This window comes from Zingiber officinale, chromosome 4A (assembly GCF_018446385.1).
Source record: "Zingiber officinale cultivar Zhangliang chromosome 4A, Zo_v1.1, whole genome shotgun sequence".
Classification (NCBI taxonomy): Eukaryota; Viridiplantae; Streptophyta; class Magnoliopsida; order Zingiberales; family Zingiberaceae; genus Zingiber; species Zingiber officinale.
The window spans coordinates 122658798-122671784 of NC_055992.1; the positions used below are offsets into that span (position 1 = coordinate 122658798).

The 12987-nt window shown below is 37.3% G+C and overlaps 1 long non-coding RNA gene across 1 annotated transcript; it reads left to right on the top strand.

The window, feature by feature from the left end:
- Window positions 1-8165: 8165 nt before the first annotated feature.
- LOC121973617 lies at window positions 8166-9523 on the top strand. Its single transcript, XR_006109683.1, has 2 exons — window positions 8166-8319; window positions 9253-9523. It is a non-coding gene; the product is annotated as an uncharacterized LOC121973617 (long non-coding RNA).
- Window positions 9524-12987: the final 3464 nt, after the last annotated feature.

A 12987-nucleotide genomic window follows, 5' to 3' on the forward strand; every position in this document is an offset into this window, starting at 1 on the left:
AAAGGGATTGACCGGACACTTGGTGGGGAGTCTTAGCAGGTCAAGGGAGTGACCAGATGCTAAGCATGATGTACCAATAGGTCAAGGTTGACCGGATGTTGGTGTGGGAGACTTGGGACTTGGTATTGGGAAAAACCAAGCTCTTGATCGATTTGGGGACCGATCCAGTGATAGGGCTGATCGGTCTGGTGACCGATCAGTAACCAAACAGAATGGTTCTGTGGATTATCTGATCAGTCTGAAGACCGATCAGGAAGCAAACAGAAGAGAAGAAGGAGAAAGGCTGATCGGTCCAGGGACCGATCAGACTCCTCCTGGACCGATCAGCACATAGCCTGATCGGTCCAAGCTTAGCCTGATCGGTCCCCAAGACCGATCAGGGATAGTGTGGACCGATCAGACTGGAGCCTGATCGGTCCAGGACTAGCCGTTGTGAGTGACAACGGCTAGATCTCGGTCTTCTGTGTCTTCTTCTGCCTTCACAGGTTTGCAGGTTCAGCTATATAAAGAGTCGAGCGACTCTACAGGCTGGTGTTCTTGCTTCTGCAAGTTCTTCCAGATTTCTTCTGTGAGCTTTGCTGAGCTCATACTTCTTGAAGCTTCGCGTGAGCTTCCCTGCTGCTGGCATCCGTGAAACTGCTGCTTCATCAACGGATCTCCAGACGAGAAGGCAAGCTTGTTTGTTTTACATTCATATTGTCTTGTGCTTCTTTGTATTTTGTGTACTTCTATCTTGCTGTTGCAAGAGTTATTGTGGTGAGGTTTCTCCACCCAGAAGGAGTTTATATTAGCCGGTTTTCCGGGGTCTCATCCACCGACGGATTGATAGGCTTCGTCCACCTTACGGACACGCCGAGGAGTAGGAGTTCCATCTCCGAACCTCGTTACATCGTCGAGTTTGAGGTTGAGGTTTGATCTTTCCTTTTTGCGTTTCTATTTAGTTATTTCCGCTACGCTAACCCTAATCGTAGGAAGAAACGAGCAATTTTGGGTCGGCTATTCACACCCCCTCTCTCTAGCCGAGTACGACGATCCTAACAGATACGACCAACACTAAAATCAACATACATTTAAATAACTATAATAATATTACAATACTAAATAAATCAATATTTAATATTTTATAAATCACTTCCTAATAAATCATCGAAATAATCATAATATTTACCCAAATCATTTAAAAGATCTTGAATCCTTGTCCTTCTTCTTATGACGATTGAATTTAGTACTAATTTTTATTTTCTTGTTACTAAAACATAATATCATAAAAATTAGTTATTATGTACCATAAAATTATTAATTTTAAAAGTAATTATTATTGTAATAAAAATATTTAATAAATTATTATGTATGTTAAATAATAAATTATTAGATAGAAAAATAAAATATTCTAAGGAATATTCTTTTAAAGTAGGAAATGGTGTGTATTGGTTGGAGTTAGAAAAAATTTTGGTGCTGAAACAACACCAAATTAGTGTTGAAAATGGACCAAAATAGGCTTTGTGGTTGGAGATGGTCTTACATTCGATCGGCTTTCGCTCGGTGGATCGTATGTTACAAGTTTTATAAGGTTAGTTGTCTTTAGGCCCGTCCGGACTTTGTCCAATCGAGCGCCCATAAAAAGTCTTACGTTCAATCGGCCTTCGCCCTACCAATCGTATGTTAAGAATTATATATAAGGTTGAGTGCTTCTATGCTCGTTGGGGCTTTGCCCGGTCGAGAGCACATTAAAAGTCTTACGTTCGATCGACCTTTACCATACCAATCGTATGTTAAGAATTATATATAAGGCTAAGTACCTTTATGCTCGCCCGGGCTTTACCCGATAGAGCCCACATAGATAGCCTTATGTTCGATCGGTCTTCACCCAGCCGATCGTATGTTAAAAGTCTTACATAAGGCTTAAATACATAGAGCCTAAACAACCTTTCGTCCGATCGAACTCTTCTAAGTCTGATCGACTATTAACTGACCAAACGTCCTATTTCTCATTTTCATCATAAAACCTTAGAGTTCTTATATTCTATCAAGTATGCAACCGGTCAACCTTATACGAGTGTTCTGCTTTGGAGCTATGCGGACGAAATTTAAGGATTCTGAGGCTAGACGATCAACAGAACCAAATAATGAATACCACTCTATCGCTACTTTGATCATCACCTTATCTTGACTCTGATATCTATGTTATATTCTGAATCCACTCATCATAATCCATATCCGTTACGATTCAGTAGCAAACACAACTAGGTAGTCGTTGGACCGCTTGACTAGGCATTTGTGACTAAATTTACTACAAAAACAGAGTGTTGACTTAGCTATTATTTGGTGGCTACGTCTTCCCGGACACCTGACCACAAAATGATAGTGGCATGGTTGAATGTCCAGCTTGATCATAAATTTGCAGTCATCTCAATTCTTTACGTGAGACACAGCTAGCGAGAAGGATGACACGGTAAGGGAGCCGACGGGCTCGGTGCATTCGAGGGACGAAGTGCTACAGAAAAGTACACTGATGGACGAGAAGAACATATGCAACGTTCAAGGGATGAGAAGCCGGAATGGAAGCCTGCTCGAAGAGAAGACCAGAAATTGGGTTCGGGTGAGCCCTATTTCGGTTGGTCGCAATCACCCAAGCGATCGGAACAGTGGAAGAGCGAAAGAAGCTGATGAAGATTGCTGGAGGCGCCCTCAACAAGGGTTAAAGGCGCCTCCGAGGTGGGCTCGCACCTTTGCCACCTTCAGGCGGAAGGCGTCCTCCATAAGCATGGAGGGCACCCTCCATAAGCATGGAAGGCGCATTCGGCTAGTCAAAGTAGTCGTTCGTAGTGGATAAAGCTTTATCCACTACGCCTCGTTGGAGGCGCCCTCAAGTTACGGATAAGATTTTCCAGGGACTATAAAAAGACCCCTGGACCTAAGAAATATGTATCAACTCTAGTTCTCATTTCCTAGCACATTCTTGAGCTTTTGAAAAGTGTAATAGGCTTCTCCGCCTACACGAAAGAGATCTTTTAGCGCTTTCCTTTGCCTTGGATTAACAACCACCTGGGTTGTAACCAAGTAATTCCTTTGTGTCTTTCTTTATTTATTAGTTGTTTAACGTCATTTATATAAGTGTGCTACTAATCTGAGTTAAAGATCGAGGAAGGGTTTTATTTTTCTATTTCAATCAATTCACCCCCTCTTGCCGGCCCCACTGCGCCAACAAGTGGTATAAGAGCCCAACCGCCTCAGAAGGACTAACCATCGACTGAAGTATCAAGATCAAAGATGATGGCCAGACCAACAATCTATCCACCAAAATTTGAGGGAGAGAATTTGCGTCCTAGAAGAAACGAATGAAGGTATTCTTCAAAACCGACATTGAAATATTTCTAATAATTAAATACGATTTTGTACCTCTAAAATCCCTCCAAGAAGAAGAAAAAGAAGAATATCAGTAGACTAAGAAGGAGCAAGCAGATTTCGTAGCAAACGGACGAGCCGAGTTCTACCTACTTAGCGTAGTTCCACCCGAGGAAGTAAATCGAATCGGAGATTACAACTCAGTAAAGGAACTTTGGAAGAAGTTCCTGGAACTGCACGAAGGAACTTCCGAAACAAAACTTGTGAGACGGGATGTGCTCCAGAATCAACTGACGAACCTCTGGAAGGAAGGAGAGCCAGTAGCACAACTACATGGAAGACTCAAGGAGCTAATCATCGGATTATCAAACCTTGGACAAACGGTAACGAACCAGGACGCACAAAGATATACATTAAATGTGTTCCCAAGAATACCTGAATGGACATCTATAGTAGACTTCTATTATATATCCAAGGATCTCGAGGTAAGTACTTTAGAAAGTTTTTTCTTTAATTTCGAATTATACGAATCTCGGTGTGCAGGACAAAGAAAAGGGCCGAGCCAGAACGTTACCTTGAAGGCAAGAATAAACGATTCAGACTCCGAAGAATCAATTGATGAAAGCGAAGCAACCCTAATGGTAAGGAAGTTCAATAGATTTATTCGATCTAATAAATTTAAATCACAGACAAGGAGGGATTACCGAAACAAAAGGAAGGTCCGATGCTACAACTGCAACGAAGAAGGACACATCAAGGATGACTGCCCAAAATTGAAGAAGAGGGACAAGGAGAAGATAAGTCTAAAAGACCAACATCTTCTAAACACAAGAATCTGAAGGTCACATAGGATGAATCATCATCCTCCGATTTCGAAGTCAAAGCTTTCTCCAGACTAGCTTTACTGGCCAACCACCAAGTAGAAGATGAAACCGGTTGAGAGATGAGCATTGATGAAGGGGGAGAATCAGAAAAAGAAAGCTACGATAAAGGTGGAGCATCAGAACATGAGGTAAGTGAGGTACGTGTTCTATATCCCAAGTAGTTTTTTCAATTTATTAAGGTTCTTTCTAAAGATTTAGTCAAATTTAAAAAAAAATGCTAAGTTAAAATTAAACTTAGCAAAGACATGTCCCTTAGACTTATTTAACAATTTAAAATTAGAAAATGATAAATTGAAAAGTCAAATTGAAAAATTAAAAGAACATGCATGTTTGAAATTAACCAACTTTCAAAAATCAAAATTTAAAAATTATAGTAAAATCAATTGGTACATAAGGAAACACCAGTGACAAATTAGGAAAATTCTAAAAAATCATGTACTCCCCAAATTTTTTATTAATCAGGAACCTGTATTGAGTTCCAAAATCATATTTGAATTAAATTTTTCTTTGGGCTTTCAGAAAAGGAAATTAAATGTTTAATTCCTTAAGAGGTTTTGTCTAGAAAGTGGTTGATGATCCAATAACCAAGAAGACTTAGTGTCTCGCCATAGCCTGAAAGTTAATTACTGAATTGAATATTTAATTGACAAACTGATAAGTATGTCAAATTTATGCTTTCAATATTTGTCAATCATTTCAATTAATTTATCAAAATTATAAATTTTTAACTTATTTTCTTAAACTCAAACTTATTGTTAACCTTACTAAAATTCTTTAAGTATCCCAGTTTTTTTATGTGATCAAAGGGGGAGGAAAAGGTAAAAGTTCAAGGGTGGTCAAGGGGTTAAGATTTTTTTTTTCAAATTTGAATTCTGCTAACTCTATCAATTTTAATTTGAATTATAATTTTACAATTTCTTTGATTGCAAACTTATGCTTAAAATGTTTGTTTTGCAATTTCTTTTATTGCAACTTGTTCGTTTTTAATCTTAATTTGAACTTGAGTTGATGCACGTTAAAAAGGGAGAGATTGTTGGTCCCCGTGGTTGTTTTGGTGTGATCAACCAACTTAAAGTTAGGTTCTGTTTTGTTTTGATCCCTGTGTCTAAGTGTGCAGGAGTTTAGGAGCACAGGAAGTCGAGCGAAAAATACAGCTAACGAGTAGGATGACACGGGACAGGAACCGACGAGCTTGGTGCATTCGAGAGACGAAGTGCTACGGAAGAGTACACCAATGGATTAGAAGAACGTACACGACGTTCGAGGGACGAGAAGCCGGAGCGAAAGCCTGCTCGAGGAGAAGGTCGAAAATTGGGTTCAGGTGAGTCTTATTTCGATTGGCCGCAATCACCAAGGCGATCAGAGCAACGGAAGAGCGAAAGAAGCTGATGAAGATTGTCGGAGGCGCCCTCAACAAGGGTTGAAGGCGCCTCCGAGGCATGCCCGCGCCTCCTCCACCTTCAGGCGGAAGGCACCCTCCATAAGCATATAGGGCGCCCTCCATGAGCATGGAAGGCGCCTTCGGCCAGTCAAAGTAGTCGTTCGCAGTGGATAAAGCTTTATCCACTACGTCTCGTTGGAGGCACCCTCAAGCTATGAATAGGATTTTTTAGAGGCTATAAAAAGACCCTTGGATCTAGGAAATAGGTATTAACTCTAGTTCTCATTTCCTAGCACATTCCTGAGCATTTGAAAAGTATAATAGGCTTCTCCACCTACACGAAGGAGATTTAACACTTTCCTTTGCCTTAGATTAACAACCACCTACGTTGTAACCAAGTAATTCCTTTATGTCTTTCTTTATTTATTAGTTGCTTAACGTCATTTATATAAGTGTGCTACTATTCTGAGTTGCAGATCGAGGAAGGGTTTTATTTTTCTATTTCAGGCAATTCACCCTCCTCTTGCCAGCCCCGTTGCGCCAACAAATTCAATGTGTAAATCCAAAACCCGGTTCATTAACATTGATGGGTTGTTAATGATGGATGAACTTTAAAGTGGATAGTCCCTATAGGATGGGCTTGGTTTAAAAAGGATGTGACTCATGAATTAGGGCATGTTCTAGAGTCTCTTCACCCTCTTCTCTTCCTCATCAAGAGAAAACTAAGGATTGTCGCCGCCCACTCCTGTAGAAGACTTTTCCGCAACAGCAGAAACTCCGACGACAAATAAGAAGCATTTACCTTTGCGATGGATTCAAGCCAGCCATTCATGTGCTATTGTTTCGATTTGTATTGAGCTTTAGAGATTGATAGAAACTAAATCTTACGATAAATATATCCTTTAGTTCATATATGATGTATTACAAATCTAACACTGAAAAGATTCAAATTATCTAGAATACGTCATTAATTACAATTGATTCAATAAATTAATTAATTCAATAAATGTTTTTAAAATATAAAATAAAAGTATTAAAAAATATGTATCTTCAATTTTGACAAATCAAACTTATTAATTATTATATCATTAATAATTTTTTCAATCCACTCTCATTATAAAATTTGTTAAAAAAATCTTATTAAGAGCTGTTTTAATAAAATTAAAAAAATACTTTTAAAAATATAGAATAAAAGTATTTAAAAAAATATGCATCTTCAATTCTTCCCATAACTAAACTTATTAATTATTATATCATTAATAATTTTTTCAACCCACTTTAATATATATAGATAACCATATAATCTATTAAAAATTCTTCTCAAGAGCTATTTTAATATAATAAAAAAATACTTTTGAAAATATAAAATAAAAATATTTAAAAAAATATGTATCTTCATTGTTTCTCAGAATCAAACTCATTAATTATTATATCATCAATAATTTTTTAAATAACTTTAGTTCAATATAGATTACTATAAAATCTGTTAAAAAATTTTCTTAAGAGCTCTTGAAATAAGGTTTATAGTTAAAAATGCCCATTCCATTGTTATTATAGAAATGATTAAAATTTTTAAAAAAAATGAATGAATTTGTTAATTAAATAAATATATTAGATTCAATATACAAGTTAAACGATATATGTTTCAATTAATCTTTGTCTTAATTCAAAAATAGTTAATAAATTCTGAAATTTATCATGGCCAGCACATCAAGCTTATAGTCATCCAATTACATTCTCAAATAGTGTAAATCTTGTACATCAAAATTAAGAGGATGTAATTTCCCAATAAGTCGATAAATATGATCAATATTACGAAACTTAAGGTAGGCTTTATTCAAAATTATTGTTGATAATCTTGATTATCTATTAAGGTTATTAATAAAAACCTTATTTGATTTAGGTAATAAGCGATTTTTGAATCATGATACATACCTTGCTATGTCAGTAAATGAGACACGCACCCCATAATGGAAAAACTAGGGGTGACAATTCGAATCGGGTTTGGGTTGGCGGATTCAGATTGGCAAATTGACAAGTCGGAACATCAAAATCTGAATCCTACCTGATTAATATTTCGAATCAAATTGTTCGACCCGAACTTGACCTATTTATCTGTATTTGATTCGAACCCGACCCAAAATGACCTATTTATAAAAACATGTCCATCTTAACCCAAACTCAACTCGAACCCAATCAGAAAAGGTTGATTTTATAAAAATATACTTATTTTAACCCGAACTCAATCAAAATCTAACACGAACCAGACTCGAAAATCTTTATAAACGGATTTGCGAGTTGTAATCGGATCATTTCAAATGGACCCAAACCTGATCCTTTTATTAATCGTGTTAATCATGTCAACACGAACCCAATAAAATTTGATCCTAATTTGATTTTTTTCATATTCAATTTGGATTGTGTTTTCATATTGGGCCTTGGGAAAGTGAAGTTTTTTTTTTAATTATCCTCCTACATTTGTCATTTAGGACAAAAATGCCCCTGACAATTTATTAAATGACCACCCACTCATTCTTATACCCAACCTTGCCGACTCACGATCGCATAACCCAACTCAGCAAGGCGTTCGAAGTCGTCCCCACTCCGCAAAGGACCCTAGCAATAGTCCACTCGGGAAGGCATCCCACTCGCGAAGGCGCGGCTTTCCCGACTCGCGATCGGGAAGAACCCTAGCGGCATCCTTCACAGGTATTTATTGGATTAACAGCAAGATTGCTTAGATTTTAGGAGAGTGCGTAACTCTGTTTTTGTTATCTCTTGTTTTCCTTTACGGAAACGACAGATTCGTTTCTGTCTGGTTGGTCGTCGTGGAACCTAGACCTTGAACTGTTGTTTTTTTTTACTGGGCTTGTTTGTTTTAGCATTGTCATGTTGCCCTTTTGCCCTTTTGTACTTACAGCAAAGCTATTGAGTATGCCTATGATTGCATTTTATGTAATTTCCTTGACTTGGTGATCATGCAGTTTTGATTTAGTTAAGTTCTGTTTAGTTCTTGCTAGTTTGCTTCATACTCTGAAATAATGATGTATCCATTGATGTCCATGTAACCATGTTATTACTTTGATATTTTCCTACCAAGTATCTCTTGGTTCAGGGATAATGCTAAATCTTGCAACTTGTAAGTTGAACCTAAAAGACTTAAGGAATCATTTTTAAAATGCCACTCAGCTGGATGAAAGATTCACAGCAGTATGACAATTTGAAAGATGGCATTTTCTTTGCTCGTGCTTCATTTGTCTAATATGCATTTTGAGCCTTTTTATTCTTCTCTATCTTTATGATCAGGCTCAACTAACAATACTCAAAGATTAGTGATGCAATTTTTTTTTATCCTTTGTATCAATAGTTTCTCAGATTCTCCATTCTTTTCTTTGTGATAGCTACCTTGATATGCTTCTTTCTGTTTACTTATGCAACTATAATTATGCATTTTATTAACACAGCATTAGCTTAACATTCATCTGGGAGATTTCTATTTTGATGCTCAGTTCACAAATACTATTTAATGAAGTATAGCATAGCCTTTTAAGATCAACCTCTGAACTAACATTTGTTTCTTTTCATTAAAAGAGGTAATCTTCTATTCTCTCAACTAACATTTGTTTCTTTAAACATTAACAGGAGCCTGTGGAGCTGTACTAGATCAACAACAACCATGAAGATGGCATCCAACGAGTTCTAAAGGAAAAGTTTGGCGAAGTAGTCAAGGATATCCAGCAAGTTGAGGAGGCCAATATTGAAACAAATGTCGAGGTAGGTAGTAACTTTTGAGAAAGGGAAAGAAAATGATAAGTGAACAAATAATTGGCAGCTGCTGATTTTTTATTATTCATGTCTCACATCAGGCTGTAAATAACCATCTGGCAATATTATTGAGGCCTGCTATCAGAAACTAGGGAGGTAGCATAGAAGTGGGACCATACAGCGATCAAATAGGATCATTTTCTTTTCGAAACCTTTTATTTTTTCCATGACGTGCGAGTTAGAATTAATTTATATTTATTTACTTTTATCCATGTGTGGGAGGAAAGAACCGTCTCTACTCGACGACAAAGTTTATTTTGTACACGGCGAGGGACTCCATTTTTCTTTTAATAGGGGTTTAGGGTATGGATTTATATGATTCTAATGAACCTATATTAGATTTTGGAAAATTAACTAATCAATCATATCATGTAGTATTAAAAATAATATTATATTTTAGATTTCTTATTGCTTATGCCATCAAATTGCCGTTTGTGTAGAGGGTCGGAATTGCAGCGTAAGGTGGGTCATGTGGCAAAAGTCGATTCGCTCGAGCTCAGTGTTCCTGTCAACCTATCCCTAGATAAATATAAAGGAGATAAATCACGGATAACTACTAACCATTAGTGCATGTGACCGTATGGAGAGACATGTTGGAACTCATTGAGTTTCGATCCGAAGATCTCATGTAGTAATATTTCATGTCTTAACCATCGCATCGTCCTAAGAGACATCTTCCAAAAATAAAACCATCATGATAGCTAACCATGAGACCAGCAAAAGTGTGAGGGGGGCTTAAACAGAGAAATACAGATATCATCAATGTGGTATTTGTTAACTGAATATAAATTGAACTGAAATCTCTGAAAGTGGCAAATGCAAACAACAGTTATTTTTGTTGCTTCTGATATGTGAAACTGGAATAAAAACGTGTATCTATGACAATTTTGAAAGTTCTGATTCTTGTGAAGGCCAAAGTTCTGATTCTTGCGAGTTCCTTAGCCATCACACAATCATGTTCAGTTACCTTATTTTTGTCTCAAAGTTTATCAATTTAGGGAAATTCGTTAGCACATATTTTGTTAACAATTTTTTGAATATTGTTATCTAGTTATCTAGGTGTATATTGTTTGTATATAATATTTTCATTAAAAGGAGGATAAAATTTTGAAAAATTACACATTTGTCTTTTTTATAAGACCCGATTTTAAAGGGTCTTGGCATCTTAAATTTTCATAGGTATAGCAGCAGATCGAGTTTATGGCAAACGAGAAAGTCAAATTTCATCTTCTGAGCATATTATCATCTCAAAAAGTCAATCATATCAACGTCTGCAATTCCATCAAATAACTTTGGGAGAATGTCTTGAAACTTCATGAACGAAGCTCGGAGACCAAGCTGGATAGACGAGATGTGCTTTGTGTTGGCCCCTTGTAGCCGATAAGAGAGGGGTGAATTGCCCTATACAACAAAACAAGCCAAAAAAATACATTTCTCAAACAACCGGACTTTAGCACAATTACACACTTTAAAAAATAAAGAATGAAATGAAATAAGTACAAGACAAATGTATTTTTACTTGGTTGACAATCAGAGGATTACTACTTCAATGAAAGTCGGCTTAGTAGACAAATCTCCTTCTCAAACAAAATGTCGGAGGTGGAAAAGCCTTGTGCACGGAAATTAAGCTCGTAAACTAAAAACAGAACTAGAAGTGAAGCACAGAGTGTGTTGTTTTGAAGGAGAAGACCAGGGTTCTATTTATAGTCCACTGGTTGAGTGGTCCAGGAGCCTAAAAGGGCTCCGGGCGCCTGGGTGTGAATAAAACTTTATCCACATTACTACGGCTACGCAACAGGCGAAGATATATTTTATCTGATTCGGGCGCCTGGAATAGCTCCGGACACCCTGACCGCCTTGGCACAGGGGTGCCACGCCAAGGCGCCCTCAGCTAACCAAACTAGTATGGGCGCCCGGAATTGCTTAGAGCGATCGGACTCCAGTCAACTTCATGTTGACTTTCTGTCCGGGTCTTCTACTTCGGCTCCACTCGCTTGAGTGATTTCGGTCATTCAGAATAGGATTCACCTGAACTCATCTTCCGGCTTTCTCGAGCAACCTTCCTCGTCGGCTTCTCGTCCTTCAGAAATGTCTTGCGCTTCCTTTTTGTCCACCAGCATACTCTTCCACAGCGTTTCATCCCTCGAACGCACCGAGCCTGTCAACTCTATTCCGTACCGTCCTTCTCGCTAGTTGCGTCTTTCGCTCGACTTTCTGTATTCTTAAGTTCCTGCACACTTAGACACAAGGTATCAACGGACAATAGGACCTAACTTGATTTGGTTGATCACATCAAAACTACTACGGAATACTTACAATCTCTCCCTTTTTGATGTGAACAACCCAAGTTAAGTTACGATAAACTACAAATAAATAATAGTAAGGTAATTAGTATAAATTTTGTAATTAAAAAAATATGCAAAAATCAAAATGAACCCTCCCCTAGACTTAACCCCTAATTCCCCATAAAAATAGGGGTATAACTTGAAATAAATTTATAACAGAGTATAAGGGATAAAAATACAGTGACTATCCTCTAGAAAATAATGAACTTTAAATTTTAAAAATCTAAATTTTTATAATTTATAAATCATTTTTAAAAAATAATTTGAAAAAATATTTTTATTCAAAAATTCTGAAAATTTTTATAACAGTTAAACAAACATCTTAAATTATGTACCTATTTTAAGATGTGATTGTATAGCTGATGTGAGACACAGAGAAATAAGTGTGATATGCAAATGTAAAAAAGATGATTTTTCATCTGCATTGGTATTTCTTATGCGTGGTATCAAGATAAGATCTCCCCGACATGCCAAGGCAATTTTTAAGCAAAATTCATAGCGGCAATTAAAGATTAGCAACATCCTATCAAAAACAAAAGAAACCAGCTACACTAGAAAGAAACTATCAAAATCAGTAACTTAATCAAACCAACAAAAGAAAGAATTATTAAGGGAAAAAAAAATATGAGGCCTACCTTGAAATCATCATCAGTTGGCTTCAGAATTTGATCAATAAAAGTGTTAATCATGCTATTAGAGGGTAACGATGGTGGATCAGGGTCCACAGTCCATAATTAGTTCATGGCAAATACATGTTGTTCAAGATTTCCATGGCTTGAAAAGTGCATTTACACAAGAACTGAAGGTAGTGCAGATCATAAATTGTGAGATGAAGCACAGTTAATTTTGAGCAGAGATTTCCTTTTTGCTGCAGAGAGGGAAGGAGAGGAGACGGTGCTGCTCTGCGATCTTTGTGAGCACCGCCATCAAGCCGTTAGCAAGGTCCCCCTATTCTTGGCCGGAGAAAAGAGCCATTAGCGCTGCCGCTGCCACTGCCCCTGCTTCCAAAATCTTAACTTGGTTGCTTGAACAGAGTGAGAGATCGAAGATTGGAACGACGGCGTACGGCGTACGGCGTTCTTATTTCGACGGTAAGATCCTTCCCTCATTAACTCCACTAGAAGGGAATCGACTCAGGCAAATCCCCGATTTTGGTGCAGTATTCCTCTATCGACAAGAGGTAGAATAGGATGGCCGGCAGTGTTCT